The following is a 15,939-nucleotide window of genomic DNA, read 5'->3' as shown; positions in this document are numbered from 1 at the left end:
TTTTTTTTAAAGAATCTTTTTTTATTTTTATTTATTTATTTTCCCCCAAAGCCCCAGTAGATAGTTGTATGTCATAGCTGCACATCCTTCTAGTTGCTGTATGTGGGACGTGGCCTCAGCATGGCTGGAGAAGCAGTGCGTCAGTGTGTGCCCGGGATCCGAACCTGGGCCGCCAGTAGCGGAGCGCACGTACTTAACTGCTAAGCCACGGGGCCGGCCCAACCCTATGCCTTTTGATTGGAGCATTTAGTCCATTGACATTTAAAGTAGCTATTGATAAGTTTGTACTTACTGGCACTTTTTTACTTTTTTCTTGGTGTTTTACTAGTTCTTCTCTGTTCCTTTCTTCTTCTCTTGCTGTCTTCCCTTGTGGTTTGATGGCTTTCTTTAGTATTATGTTTGGGTTCTTTTCTCTTAGTTTCTTGTGTATTTATTATAGGTTTCTGGTTTGTGATTACCATGAGGTTCATATATACTAACCTATGTATATAGCAGTCTATATTAAGTTGATGGTCTCTTCACTTTGACCTCTTTCTAAAAGCTCTACTCTTTTACTCCCCTCCTCCCACATTTTATGCTTTTCATATCATCTCTAACCTCTTTGTTGTGCGTTTGTATCCGTTACTCTCTTATCATGGAAATAGACAATGTTTTCCTATTTGTGGTCTTCTCTTTCCCACTTAAATAAGTCCCTTTAGCATTTCTTGTAGTACTGGTTTCTTGGTGACAAGCTCCTTTAATTTTTTCTTGTCTGGGATACTTTTTATCTCTCTTTCCATTTTGAATGATAACCTTGCTGGGTAGAGTATTCTTGGCTGTAGGTTTTTTCCTTTTAGCACTTTAAATATATCGTGCCACTCTCTTCTAGCCTGTAAGGTTTCTGCTGATAGCCTTATGGGGTTTCCTTTGTATGTAACTTGTTGCCTTTCGCTTGTAGCTTCTAGGATTTTCTCTTCATCTTTAATTCTGGACATTTTAATTATAATGTGTCTTGGTGTGGGCCTTTTTGGGTTTATATTTTTTGGTGCTCTCTGTGCTTCCGTACCTGGATGTCTGTTTCCTTCCTTAGGTCAGGGAAGTTTTCAGCTGTTATTTCTTCAAATAGATTCTCTGCCCCTTTGTCTCTCTCTCTTCTCCTTCTGGGACACCTATAACACGATGGTAGTACACTTGATGTTGTCCCAGAGGTCCCTTAGACTGTCCTCACTCTTTTAAATTCTTTTTTCTTTTATCTGTTCTGCTTGGATGATTTCCTCTAGTCTTTCATCCAGCTCGCTAATCCATTCTTCTGTATCCTCTACTCTGCTTTTTAGTCTCTCTAGTGAATTTTTCCTTTCCAGTATTGTGTTCTTCATTTCTGATTGGTTCTTTTTTATATCTTCCATTTCTTTTTTTTTTTTTTTTTGTGAGGAAGATCAACCCTGAGCTAACATCCATGCCAATCCTCCTCTTTTTGCTGAGGAAGACTGGCTCTGAGCTAACATCTGTGCTGCTCTTCCTCCACTTTATGTGGGACGCCACCACATCATGGCCTGAAAAGCGGTGCATCAGTGCGCGCCCGGAATCCAAACCCAGGCTGCCAGCAGCAGAGCATGTGCACTTAACCGCTACGCCATGGGGCCGGCCCCTATATCTTCCATTTCTTTGTTGACGTTCTCACTGAGTTCATCCATTCTTCTCCCAAGATCAGTCAGCATCTTTACGACTCTTTGTTTGAACTCTTTGTCAGGTAGATTGCTCGTTTCTGTTTCATTTTGTTCCTTTTCTGGGGTTTTGTCCTGTTCTCTTACTTGGAACATATTCCTTTGCCTCCTCATTTTGCCTTTCTCTGTGCTTGTATGTATGTATTAAGTATGTCAGCTACATCTCCTGATCTTCGAGAGGTGACTTTATATAAGAGATGCCTTATGAGGCCCAGCAGTGTGCTTCCCTCTCGTCACCAGTTCCAAATGTTCCAGGAGTGACCCCCATGTCGCCTATGTGTGTCCTTCTGTTGTGGCAGCGTGTCCTGTGTGTCCTTCTGTTGCTCTTGCTGTAGCTTCCCAGGGAGGCTGAGCTGTCCCCCTGGCTGGCTGGTTGTAATGCTCAGCTGTGTGTGGTTGTTGTGGGCCCTTCAGTCTCTTTATTGGGTGTGGGGAGCGCCAGCACAATTGGCTGCAAGGTCTAATAGTACATTCCTGTTGCAGTTTTTCTATTAAGTGAGTAGGCCCTCAGCATGGCTGGTTGTTAGGCTCAGGGGCTTACAATTTCTGTAGGCCTCCGACCTATAAGGCTCTTGTCAGCTCTCCTAGGGTTGCAGCTGGGTGGGGCTGGCTCCAGGCATGGGAGCACCCAGTTGTTTCAGGCTTTGGAAGGTGGGGCTGATCCCCTATGTGGCTCTTTGAGAAGCACAAGTCTTCTGCAGCTGATAAGCCCCACAGCCCACAGTGCCATACACACCATCAACACAGTCCTTCCCCATGGGTGCACCCCGACCCCCTGAAGCAGACCCAGTTGCCCCACAGCAGAGGCCCCACACATTCCACCAACACCCCACACACTCCACCCACTCCTCACGCATGCCCTGCCCCACAGAGGTGGACCCACTCACCAGGCCACAGAGAATCCAGGTACCAAGCCTATGCAGGCCCACAAGTTGCCCAAAGGCTTATTGTTGAGTGGAGCCAGTCCCTAGGGCTGGCTGCTTTCCTTGGGTGAGCTGGATTAAATTGGTGCTCTAGTGGGTGGAGCAGACCTTGGGCAGAGAGGCCAGGGGAAGAACTCCAATGTTGTCTGTCAGTGTCTGGGTCAGCACACCCACACCAGATCACAACAATGGCCGCCATCAATGTCCCAGTCCCTGAAGAGGTCTCACTTCTCACCAAGATGCACCAGAGCCTATCAGGTGAGTCGCTTTTCACCAAAGGACTATGCACCTTTCTTTCTGGTGATTTTAAGTTGCTTTCCAAAATGGGTGAATTTGTGCATGGGCCCTTTAAGAGCCAGCTTTAAGTTCCTTATGTCCCAGCTTTTCTGGGGTATTCCCCATTGTTGTTAGTAGCCAGCAAAGCCAGATATTATGACACTCGTCTCAGTTGTGCTGGGTCCAAAAAATGCTTATAGTGGCAACGCTCCCCAGCTCAGGTCCCCCACTCCTCTAGAGAAGGCTGTGTACCTTAGGATTCCTCCCGGGTGGCCGTGAAGTGTTGCAGCTTGTGAAGGTGGCGTTTCTTCATCTCCAGAAGCGACTTTCTGCCTCTTCCACCTCAGGACTATTGTTTGTTGCAGGGGTTCCTCTTACTCAGTTTTCAGTTCTCTCTCACGAGTAATTGTTCCAAGAGTAGTTGTAGGTCTACTGTGTCCGTGGGAGGAGGTGAGTTCAGAGTCTGCCTACACCACCATCTTGACTTCTCTCGACCTAAAATTTTTTTTCTCTTTTTCTTTTTTTTTTTTTTTGTGAGGAAGATCAGCCCTGAGCTAACATCCATGCCAATCCTCCTCTTTTTGCTGAGGAAGACTGGCCCTGGGCTAACATCTGTGCCCATCTTCCTCCACTTTATATGGGATGCCGCCACAGCATGGCCTGACAAGCGGTGCATCGGTGCACTCCCGGGATCCGAACCCAGGCCGCCAGCAGCGGAGCGTGTGCACTTAACCGCTGTGCCACGGGGCCGGCCCCTCGACCTAAAATTTTTTTAACTTTTTGTTTTATAATAATTTCAGACATACAAAGTTACAAAACTAATACAAATAATTCTCATATACCCTTCACCCAGCTTCCCTAAATGTTACCATTTTACATAACCACAGTACAATTATCAAAACGAGGAAATTAACATTGATACAATACTATTGATTAATCTATTCAAATTTCACCTTGAACTTTATTCAAATATTACCAGTTTTTCCCCTAATGTCCTTTTCCTGTTCTAGGATCCCACATTACAATTAGTTGTCATGTCTCCTTAGTATCCTCTAATGTGTGACAGTTCCTCAGTCTTTCCTTATCTTTCATGACCTTGATACTTTTAAAGAATACTGGTCAGTTATTTTGTAGAATGTCCCTCAACTGGGTTTTTCTGATGTTCTCATGATTAGATTTAGGCTATGCATTTTTGGCAAGAATACCACAGAAGTCATGCCCCCTTCTCAGTCCATCATAACGGGGTATGTGATGTCCATATGTCTTATTATTGCTGATGTTAACCTTCATCACTTGGTTAAGGTGGTATCTAGCACTGTAAAGTTGCTATTTTTACCTTTGTAATTAGTAACTAACTTGTGAGGAGATACTCGAAGTAACTATGCAAATATCCTGTTTTTCATCAAGATTTCACGCACTAATTTTAGCATCCACTGATGATTCATGCCGATACAATTGTTACTCTGGTGTTGGCCAAATAGTGATTTTCTATTTCAGTCATTCCTTCTACATTTATTAGACTTTATTAGTTAGACTACTACCATAATGAAGACTGCCTTCTCCCCTATTCATTCATTTGTTTATATCTGTATGGACTCGTGAATTCTGATTTTGTTTTATGGATTATAATTCATTACATCCAGTATTTATTTGTTGCTCAAATTGTTCCAGATTTGGACATTGGGAGATCCTTCAAGTTGGCTTCTGTGTGCTTTTGACATGTTCCTTTCATTTTTAAGCCCTTCCTAACCCTCTGGTCCCAGCCATGGAATCAACCATTTCTGCAAAGAGGCAGCAATATGTTTAGATAGATAGATGATTGATAGATACATAGATGCTTTATATATCAACAGTATGTTTATATCAGATTTATTGAGATATAATTATATCTAAAATATACATAATATAACACCTTTATTGAAATATAATTCACATATCATACAATTCACCCCTTTAAAGTGTAGAATTCAGTGTCTTTTAGCATGTTCAGAGTTGTTCAACCATCATCACAACCTAAGTTTAAAATATTTTTATCACCTCAAAAAGAAAACCTGTACCCATTAGAAGTCACTCCGCATTTACCCCCAACCTCTCCCTACAGCCTCCCTAGGCAACCACTAATTTACTTTCTGTTTCTATTGACTTGCCTATTCTGGACATTTTATATAAATGGAATCATACAATATGTATCTTTTGTGTCTGGCAGCTATCAATTAGCATAATTTTTTCAAGTTGCATCCATGTTACCACATGGGTCAGTACTTCACTCATTTTTATTGCCAAATAATATTCTGTTGTATGGATATACCACATTTTATTTATACATTCACCAGTTATGGACATTTGGGTTGTTTCCACTTTTTGGCTTTGGTGAATAATGGCAGCAATATACTGTAAGATATATTCAAGAGGCTGTGTGTAAATCTTCCATCAACTTCAACTACCTCACAGCACTCCATAGTGTGACTCCTTATTTTTCCTATCTACTCACCAAGGATGGACACCCAGATTGCTTCTAATTCTTTGCCATCACAAATTTTGATGTGATCAGCATCCTCCAACATGTCTCCTTATGCACCTTTGGGAGAATTTCTTTGGGATGTATGTCAAAGAGCAGAATTTCTTGGTCATAGAGTGTGTTCTTAATTTGACTAAGCTCTCCAAAATGGCTGCTCCATCTTTACTCCCATCAGCGGTTTGTGAGAACTCCTATAGCCCCCCTACACACACACATACACACACACACACCGACACTTGGCCTTATTCAGCTTTAAAATTATTTTCACCAGTCTACTAGGTGTAAAATGATATCTAATTTTGTTTTTAATTTATATTTATCTGATGGCTATTTAGTTTGAGAATTTCTTCATGTGCCTGGTAGCCTTATGGCTTGCTTTCCTTTTCATATGCTTTGTAAACCTTTTTGCATCTTAAGTCCTCTCCAAAGGTTTCCCTTCTGTGAGGGTTACATTTGTGGTCTCAATCCTCTGGGAAGCCTGGACCCCAACTAGGGCTTCTACTCTATACTGTGGGGGACTCACAGATGCCTCTCTGTCTCTGATTTCTTGACCTGTTTGAACTAACTTCCTTAACTCTGGTCCTCAGGAACGCTTTCTTTTCAGTCTTCCTTTGGATCAAAGCCATGGTAGAGTCATTATTCATACCTCCCTATTGACCCTGAGGATGCGACTCCTATGCCCTCCACACACCTCTACAGCCTGTATGTGTCGAGAAGCTATCTTTCCCTCCCCAGAGCTAACCTTTTATCAGAAAACCCCAGAGATATCCCACTGTCCAAAATCACCTGTAAGGATGCTGTGTGGGGTCCTCTCAAGGAAAGGAGGCACTGTAGAAGCTATCAGTGGAACAGAGTAACCAAGAAGTTTCATTCCTGTCAAGGCCCTGGGGCTACCTATCTGGAGAAGATAGTGAGGATAAAACATGGGGCACCCTCTCCTCAAGGACGGAAGGGTCTGTGGGAAAGATGGAAGAACTTCAGAAGATCCTGGGGCCTCAGTGTCAGGAAACCACTAGGAAGGAGGCAATGGGGCAACCCGGGGAGGGAGAGAGGTTCCTATGACCTGCAGTGGCTTGTGAGAAATGATGCCCATGGCCAAGGGGGCACCTCCAGGGTCTGGCCCCTCCCTCACCAGCCTCAGCCCCCAAACTCTTCCAGATTAGGCCTTTCTGTTCAAAGGCAGGCTCTTGATGCTTCCCCACCATCTTTCTCTCACACACAGACTCCTGCCTTTATCGTAGCTGCCTTTTTCTACTCCTCTCCTTATTTGAACCACTTCCCTCCCTCTACCCTCTGCCCCAGCATCCCACAAAATCCAGATCTAATCACAGGTTCTCTAGGGTGTCTTTTCTGGATCCAAGTCTCCTTCCCCATCTCCACTTACCTTCCTCCCCAGGAAAAAAAGGAGGGACCTTCTGGCAGGTGCCCAAGGGCAGGGGGATGGAGCTGGAGCATGAAGTGGAGGGGAGTCTCTTCACCTCAAAGGGCTGGGTGTCCTCCAATACTGCCTTGAAGCTGCCATCTTTCCAGAGGTCACCACAGTCTGCAGGGCTCACAAGTCAGGGCTCTCTCCACCAGCCTCAATGACTCTGGCCCTATAAAGTATAAGGCCCTGCAGTTTCCCAGCTCATCTCCCTCCCACCCTACTTCCAGTGCTCCAGCCATTCCCAGCAGGACAAGCTGGGCCCTGCTGTCTGGTCTCCAGGCCTTAGCTACTACTAAACCTTCAGGTTGATTCTCCTCTCTCTCCTCATAATCTGGCAAACTCCTGCTCATCTCTCCAGACAGCTCATCACCACCTTCTCTGTAGGATCTTCCCTTACCCCTTCGCTCAGGCACAGAAAAGTGGAAATATTAGCTATGAAAAATATATACAGTTGAAATAGAGAACACAATAGATGGGATAAATAGTAGGTTGAATACAGATGAAGAATAAGTGAGTTGGAAGATCAGGTTGAGGAATTCTCCCAGAAAGCCAGAGGAAAGAATAAAAATATAGAAAATATTAATTTAAGAAACCAAGAGAAATGGAAAATAGAAGTGCCAGCATCTTGATAATAGTCTCAGAGAAAACGTAAGAATAAACAAACAAATAAATGAGAGGAGAAAATATTTGAAGAATGAGATAAATATGAAGAAAATAAAATATGAAGCATGGATATAAATATCCTAGGATTAAAGTTCACTGGGTACAAAATCAATTTACAAACATCAATTGTATTTCTGTATATAAGCAGGTACACTTAGAAAATAAAAACTTTAAATTACCATTTAAATGGCATTTAAAAATCAATTATTTAGAAATCCTAGAAATACATCTAACAGAGGATATGTAAGTCCTTTGTGGAGAAAACTATATAACTTTAAAGAGAGATTAAAGAAGATGTAAATAAGTGGAATGATATACCCTATTCATAGGCTGGTGAACTCGATATTACAAGGATGTCAGTTCTCCCCAAATTGATCTACAGATTCAGTGCAATTCCAGTTAAAGCCTTGATGGGTTTTGTGGAACTTGACTGATTCCAAAATTTATATAGAAATGAAAAAGGCCAAAAATAGCCATGACTCCTGAAGAAGAACAATATGAGAGGACTTGCTCTATCAGATGTTCAGATTTTTTTTTAATAAAGCCATAGTAATTAGGACCATGGTATTGGCACAAGAATAGAAAACTAGCCTAGTGGAACAAACAGCTCAGAAAAAGACCCATGCATATTTACATATTTGATTTAACAAAAATGTGGCAAAGTAGAGCAATGGTGCCAGGGCAGTCTTTTTAATAAATGGTGTTGAGACAATTGGGTGTCCAAATAGAAAAACTAAATTGGATGTTTACCTCACATCATATCTAAAAAGTCAAATAATTCACAGATAGATTATAAACCTAAATGTGAAAAGCAAAGAAGATAACATAGGAGATATATTTTTGACTTTGGGAATAGTAAAAGATTTCTTAATAAGACACCAAAATTACTAACGGTAAAAGGTAAGGACTGATAAAATTGACTACATTAAAAATAATAACTTCTCTTCACCCAGAAACACCATAAACGGTACAAAGGCAAATTACAGAATAGGAAAAGATATTTACATCACTTAAAACCATCAAATATTTCATATCCAATTATAGAATGAAGTCCTACAATTCAACAAGAGAAAGGTAGATAATCAATAGAAATATATGTAAAAGAGCTGAATGAGCATTTCACAAGAGAATACCCAAATGGCCAATAAGTATACAAAAAGGTGCTCAACTTCATTAGTTATCAGGGAAATGCCAATTTAAACCACATGAGATACCATTTCATGTTGCTCAGATTGGCAAAAGTTAAAAATTGACAGTATAAAGATTGGTAAGGATGTGGAAAAACAGGGCCTCTCATACTCTGCTGAACCTAAAATTTCTCTAAAAAATAAATTCTACATTAAAAAACAAGAAATCTCTATCTCTTCTAGTCACAGGACTGATGTCGCCTAAAATCAGACATAAAGCCAAATCCTGCAAGTTGCTGAATTACAATGCAGGCTGAATTCACAAGATCTCCTGGTCTCTTATGTGAAACCAAGAGACCACTGATTGGGGAAATAATGGGACCTTGAGAATTGGAATAGTAATATCAGTGTTGATTTGGATAGATCTGAGTTCCCTAAACCCCAGCCCCCACTGAACCTCCCTTGGTGGCAAAGGCAGCCTTCCTCCCTACTCTAATGGGCTGGACCTGCATGACTTAGGGGACCCTCTAATGATTTGGCTAATCTTTCTCAAGATTCACCCATATCGCTTGTTGGTGCCTCTATACCCATTACTGTATTCAGATTCCTGCATGTCCCAGGGGAAGTAGAGTCGGACCTGTGATGAGAAAGCCACATACACACAAAAGTGATAAAATGTAGCTAATTTATATTGGCAGAAACCTCAGTAATATGCGTGGGAATTGATTCTATGGATGATAGATCAGAAAGAAATGTAACTTTAGATTCGGGCAAACTTTTCTTATTGTGGTAAAATATATATAACATAAAATTTGACATTTTAACCATTTTTGAATGTACAATTAGGTGGCATTAATTACATTCACAATGTTGTGAAACCATCATCATTATCTAGTTCTAAAACTTTTGCATCACCCCAAACACAAGCTCTGAATCCATTAAGCAATAACTTCCTATTCCCCACTTCACCTAGCTCCTGGTAACCTCTAACCTACTTTATATATCTATGAATGTGCCTATTCTATATATTTAAGTGGAATCATACAATATTTGTCCTTTTGTGTTTGGATTATTTCATTTAGAATAATGTTTTCAAGTTTCATCCATGTTGCAGCATGTGTCTGAACTTCCTTTTTATGGCTGAATAATATTCCAGTATATGTATATACCACATTTTGTCTATCTATTCATCTGTTGATGAACACTTCGGTTGTTTCCACCTTTTGGCTATTGTGAATAATGCTGCAATGAACATTGGTGTACAAGTATCTGTTTGAGTACCTGTTTTCAGTTCTCTTGGATATATACCTAGGAGTGGAATTGCTGGGTCATATGGTAATTCTTTAACTTTTTGAGGAACTGCCAAACTGTTTTACACAGTGGCTGCACCATTTTACATTCCCACCAGCAATGTACAAAGGTTCCAGTTTCTCCATATCCTGTCCGGGGTTTTTATTATTATTATTATTATTATAGCCATCCTAGTGGGTGTGAAGTGGTATCACACTGTGGTTTTGATTTGCATTTTCCTAATACCTAGTAATGTTGAGCAACTTTTCATGTGCTTGTTGGTCATTTGTATATCTTCTTTGGGGAAATGTCTGTTCAAGGCCTTTGCCCATTTCTTAATTGAGTTGTTAGCCTTTTTGTTGTTGAGTTGTAGTTCTTTCTTTCTATAGTCTGGATATTAAATTTTTATTAAATATATGATTTGCAAATATTTTCTTCCATTCTGTAGGTTGTCTTTTCACTTTCTTGATAGTGTCCTTTGATGCACAAAAGTTTTTAATTTTGATGAAGTCCAATTTATTTTTTCTTTTGTTGCTCATATTTGAAACCCCTATGTTTTCTTCTAAGAGTTTTATGGGTTTAGCTCTTATATTTAGCTTGTTGACCCATTTTGAGTTAATGGTATATGGTGAGGTAGAGATCCAACTTCATTCTTTTGCATGTGGAAATCTAGTTGTACCAGCAACATCTCTTGAAGAGATTATCCTTTCCCCATTGAATGGGCTTGGCACTCTTGTTAAAAACCACTTGGCCGTTTTTTTTCTTCTTTTTCAAGATTGTTTTGGCTATTCAGGGCCCCTTGCAATTCCATATAAATTTGTGGGTTAGCATTTCCACATTTCAGCAAAAAGGCTGTTGGAATTTTGATGGGAATTGTGTTGAATCTGTAGATTGCTTTGGGTAGTACTGACATCTTAACAATATAAAGTCTTCCAATCCATGAATACAGGATGTCTTTCCATTTATTTAGATCTTTTTTAATTTCTCTCAGCAACATTTTCTATTTCTTTTTAGTTTATTTTTTTTGCTGAGGAAGATTCGCCCTGAGCTAACATCTGTTGCCAATCTTCCTCTTTTTGCTTGAGGAAGATTCACCCTGAGCTAACATCTGTGCCAGTCTTCCTCTACTTTGTATGTGTGTTGCCGCCGCAGCATGGCCACCAACGAGTAGTGTATGTCCACACCCGGGAACCGAACCCAGGCCACCAAAGCAGAGCACACTGAACTTACCCACTAGGCCACAGGGCTGGCCCCAACATTTTCTATTTTCAATATACAATTCTTTGGCCTCCTTGGTTAGATTCATTCCTAAGTATTTCTTTCTTTTTTTTTTTTTATGAGGAAGATCAGCCCTGAGCTAACATCCGATGCCAATCCTCCTCTTTTTTTGCTGAGGAAGATTGGCCCTGGGCTAACATCCATGCCCATCTTCCTCTACTTTATATGGGACGCCACCACAGCACAGCTTGACAAGCGGTGCAGTGGCATGTGCCTGGGATCCGAACCTGCGAACCCTGGGCCGTCGAAGCAGAGCACATGCACTTAACCACTGCGCCACCGGGCTGGCCCCGCTAAGTATTTCTTTTAGATGCTATTGTAAATGGAATTGCATTCTTAATTTCATTTTTGGATTGTTCATTACTAGTGTATAAGCACACAACTTGTATGTGTTGATCTTGTACCCTGCAACTTTGCCAAATTTATTAGCTCTACGCCTTTTCTTTGCCTGAAATGCCTTTTATGCATCAGTTGAGATGATCATGTAGGTTTTTCCCTTTGTTCTATTAATATGATGTATAACCTTGATTGATTTTCTGCTGTTGAACCACTCTTGCATTCCTGGGATAAATCCTATTGATCATAGTGTATAATCCTTTTAATATGCTGTTGGGTTTGGTTTGCTAGTATTTTGTTGAAGATTTTTGCATCGATATTCATAAGGGATATTGGCCTGTAATTTTCTTTTCCTGTGGTATCTTTATCTTGTGGTAGGGCCAAACTTTTCAATATGGGTACACTTATCAGCAATCCTGGATGTACTGTGTTAGCTGCAGCAGCTAGGAGTATTTCTAAGATTTGTTCTATTGACTGACTGAAACCCAGACTCAACAATAGCCTGTGTTAAATGAGGTTAAGATGCCAGATGTACAATGTAGTGGAAGGAATCCAAATGCTAGTGGTGCTGGTGGTATAGTGGTGAGCATAGCCGCCTTCCAAATGTTTAGGGCAATAAGAATGCTGGAATAAATTCATCACGTGTAACCCATTTAACTCACCTTCTAACTATGTGGACATTCTTTTCACAAGGGCTTTAAGAAATACATTATGAGGTATGGCAGAGACTAGCTCGGTGGCCATTAGGCCTGTTTCTTCTTCCTCCTCAGCACAAATTTAGACTACATTTTCCAGTGTCCCTTGCAAGTTGAGTATGACCACTGAGTTCTAGCTAATGGAATGTGAGTAGAAGTGATGTATACTACATCTAGGCCTAGCTCATAAAAACCTCCCACATGGTCTTTTCCTCTTCTGGTTGGCTGGGATGGAATGACAATAGTACAATGGTGACCACATTTTGAATATGGCAGACCATCTAGACAGAAGGTGCCTAGGCCCCTGAATCACCACTTAGAGGAGGGCAGCCCAACTATTAACACCTGTTTTGGAACATTACAGGAGCAAGAAAAGTAAACTTTTATTGTCTTAAATCATAGAGATTTTTTTTCTGTCCCAAAAGCTAACTTTACCTTAACTAATACATCTGTGAGCATCAGTATCCTTAAAAAGCATTGCAGTTTTTTTCTGTAAGTTGGGGTCATAGTGACAGATCATGATAACGGGCCCGCTGTTTACAATGGGAATGATAGGATCACCTCCAGATACAATTTGGGTCTGGTTCCTATAATGGACAGCAGAGCCATAGCAGTAATCAGAATAGTTTGACCTGTGGGGATCTGTAGTGGTGGCTAATTAAACATGGCTTCCCTAGGGCCAAAATAGATGAACAGCCTAATAAGGTCCTATTTGATTTATATAACCAAAAAGTCTAGTCTAGCAAATGGAGGCCTGATGTAGTTCCCAAAATGTAGAGTCCCAGCCTCTCCTTCAGGTCACAGACTCGATCCTTTGAATGAAGGGTAATGTCCATTTGAAGAAGGACCTTGCTACGCTTTTCACAAGTGTGTGTGGTGAACCCCCCTCTTTGCTTTTCCCACAGGGTCCTGCAGCCAGTGTAATTGTGCCCTGAGGACAGGGAAATATCCAGACCTTTTAAAATAGACTAGATACTGGTTCTGAGTTAATGTTAACCCCCAGTGACCTAGACTGTCACTGTGGTCCACCATTCAGAGTGGCATCAGGTCATACCTGAAGTGTTGGCCTGAGTCCTTCTCATGTTGGGGCCAGGGGATCCCAAATCCTATCCTGTGGTGATTTGCCCAGTTCCTTGGACACATTATTGGAGGACATATGGTATAGATGGCATAAAGGATAGTTAGGGCTACAGCTGAAGAACAAATTAGTGAGTGGAAAGACCAGATTGAGGACCTCTTCTGGAAATCAACAGGAAAAGATAAAGAGATACAAAATATTTTTTAAAAGACTAAAGAAATGGAGGATAAAATTAAAAGTGGCCACATCATAATAGGAGTCCCAGAAGCAGAGACAAATAAAAATGGAAAAGCAGATCTATTTTGTGAATGAATGCCTAAGTGTAGGACACCATGTGACCTGTGCAAGCTGAGCTGCCCATGGTGAGCTTTGTGTTAACCGTCCCATCGAGCCATGAGGTTGTCTATGTGCAGAAGCACTCCATCACCAAATAGAATAGGTTTATACAAGCAGGTTTAGAAGACTACAAGTAAGCTGCCTGAGTAGGTGGATCATAGTCCCACCAGCTGCACTGCCATCCCTTTCTCACTCACACCTCTCTAACCTCATGGGGCATTCTTTGCGACCACATGACTAAGGGATACAATAGTCAAGCTTGGTTAACAGATAGTTCTGCATGATATGCTGGCACCAGCCGGAAGTGGCTAGCTACAGTGTTACAGCCCCACTTGGCGTTGATCCTGAAGGATAGTGAGAAGGGAACGTCTCCCCAGGGAGTAGGAAGACTGCCTGGTCACATAGATGATCAGAGGTATAGATCTGCACTGTTTCATGAAGAGTTCCTAATAATCTGGCTAGACGGTCAAGGACTTGAAGTGAGCAGGATTGAAATACTGTTGATAGGTCTGGGGAAGAGGCATATGGATGTCCCTCTTGGAAAGGGCTTAGAGTGTGAGGATATTCATGTCCCACATAAATGAGCACCAGAGATAATCCACTGTGGAGGAGGATCTCAATCAGATGGACAAGATGTCCCATTCTGTGGATGTCAGCTAATCTCTTTCTCTGTCACCCTTTTCCTTACCCAATGGACTCCTGAACAAAAGGGCCATGGTGACAGGCATGGAGTTTATGCATAGGCTCCACAATATGGACTTTCACCAAGGCCAATCTGGCTATAGCCACTGCTGAGTGCTCAACCTGCCAACAGCAGAGAAACACCAAGCCCCTCTGTGGAATCATTTCCCGGTGGCAGGTGATTAGAGACAGTACGAAATGAAAAGAAGCCATTGGACCCCCAAAATTCTAGTGGCAGGAAGCAGACTGGGAAAACTACTCAGCTGCAAACACGTACTACCTTTCATGAAAAAGGAAGGAAGGCACAGAGGATGGGACCAAGAGCCATGGAGAATTATTCCCGGGCCTTAAAACCTAACCAAGGGATTTCCATTTGCCCAGCTGGATTTCAGAATTACTATAAACCAGTGACGCCTTTGTCTCCCCCATTTTCCCCCTTTTTGAACTGGAGTGTTTGTAGCAGTTATCCCGTGCCTGTTCCACCACTGTATGTTGAGTGTGTCAGGGACAGATAACTTGTCTCTTAAGTTTCACAGATCTACAGGTGGAGAAAAATAGTACTTAAGGAGCCATACTTAAAGAATACACCTGAGGAGACTCGTTCACACCTGGACCTGATTTAGATGAGGTCCTGATTTAGATGAGGTCCAAGTCCAGAACTTGGACTTGGAGGTGATGCTGCAATGGAGTGAGACTTTTATAGACCTTGGGAAGGGGTGAATATATTCTGCACGTGGAAGGGACGTGAATCATTGGGGGGGCCAGAGAACGAATTATAGTAGTCAGTCTCCAAGATGGCCCCTAATGATCCCTACCTCCTGGTAGTCACATCCTTGTGTAATCCCGTCCTCAAGGGTGACCTGGACCTAGTTCTTACTCCTAGACTAGACTTACTTCTAAGCTGTAAAATATTGCAAAAGTAATGAGATGTCACTTCAGAGACTGGGTTATAAAGACTGTGACTTCTTACACTCACGCAATTCTCTCTCCCTCTCTCTCCCTTCACTTGATTGGTCTGATGAAGCAAGTGGCCACATTGTGAGCTGCCCTGTGGAAAGGTCCACATGGCAAGGAACCTGTGGGTGGCCTCTAGCCAACAGCTAGCAAGAATCTGAGGTCCTCAGTCCAACAATCTGCAAGGAACTGAATCCTGCCAACAGCCACATGAGTGAGCTTGGAAGCAAATCCTTCCCCAGTCGAGCCTTGAGATGACTATAGCCCTGACTGACACCTTGATTGCAGCCTGTGAGAGACCCTTAAATAGAAACCCAGCTAAGTTGTGCCCAGATTCCAGACCTACAGGAACTGTGAGATAATGTCGTTGTTTTAAGCCACTAACTTTTTGGAGTAATTTGTTACCCAGCAATAACATAAGAAACACAGGCAGGCATGGAGGTTATGCACAAGTTCAGCAATAGGGACTTCTACCTACCAGGGCCAATCTGGCTATAGCACTGCTGAGTTCCCACCTGCCAATAGCAGAGAGCAACACTAAGCCCTCACTATGAACTACTTTCTGAGGGCAAGCTGATTACTTACAATGCCTTCTGTCATGCAGCATAGGCCATAGGTTCACAGAGACTTGGGGGGAATCCCAACTCTGCCAGGC

Source organism: Diceros bicornis, chromosome X (assembly GCF_020826845.1).
Source record: "Diceros bicornis minor isolate mBicDic1 chromosome X, mDicBic1.mat.cur, whole genome shotgun sequence".
NCBI lineage: Eukaryota > Metazoa > Chordata > Mammalia > Perissodactyla > Rhinocerotidae > Diceros > Diceros bicornis.
The sequence above is the reverse complement of the archived record's forward strand: the minus strand, read 5'-3'. Positions refer to the sequence as shown.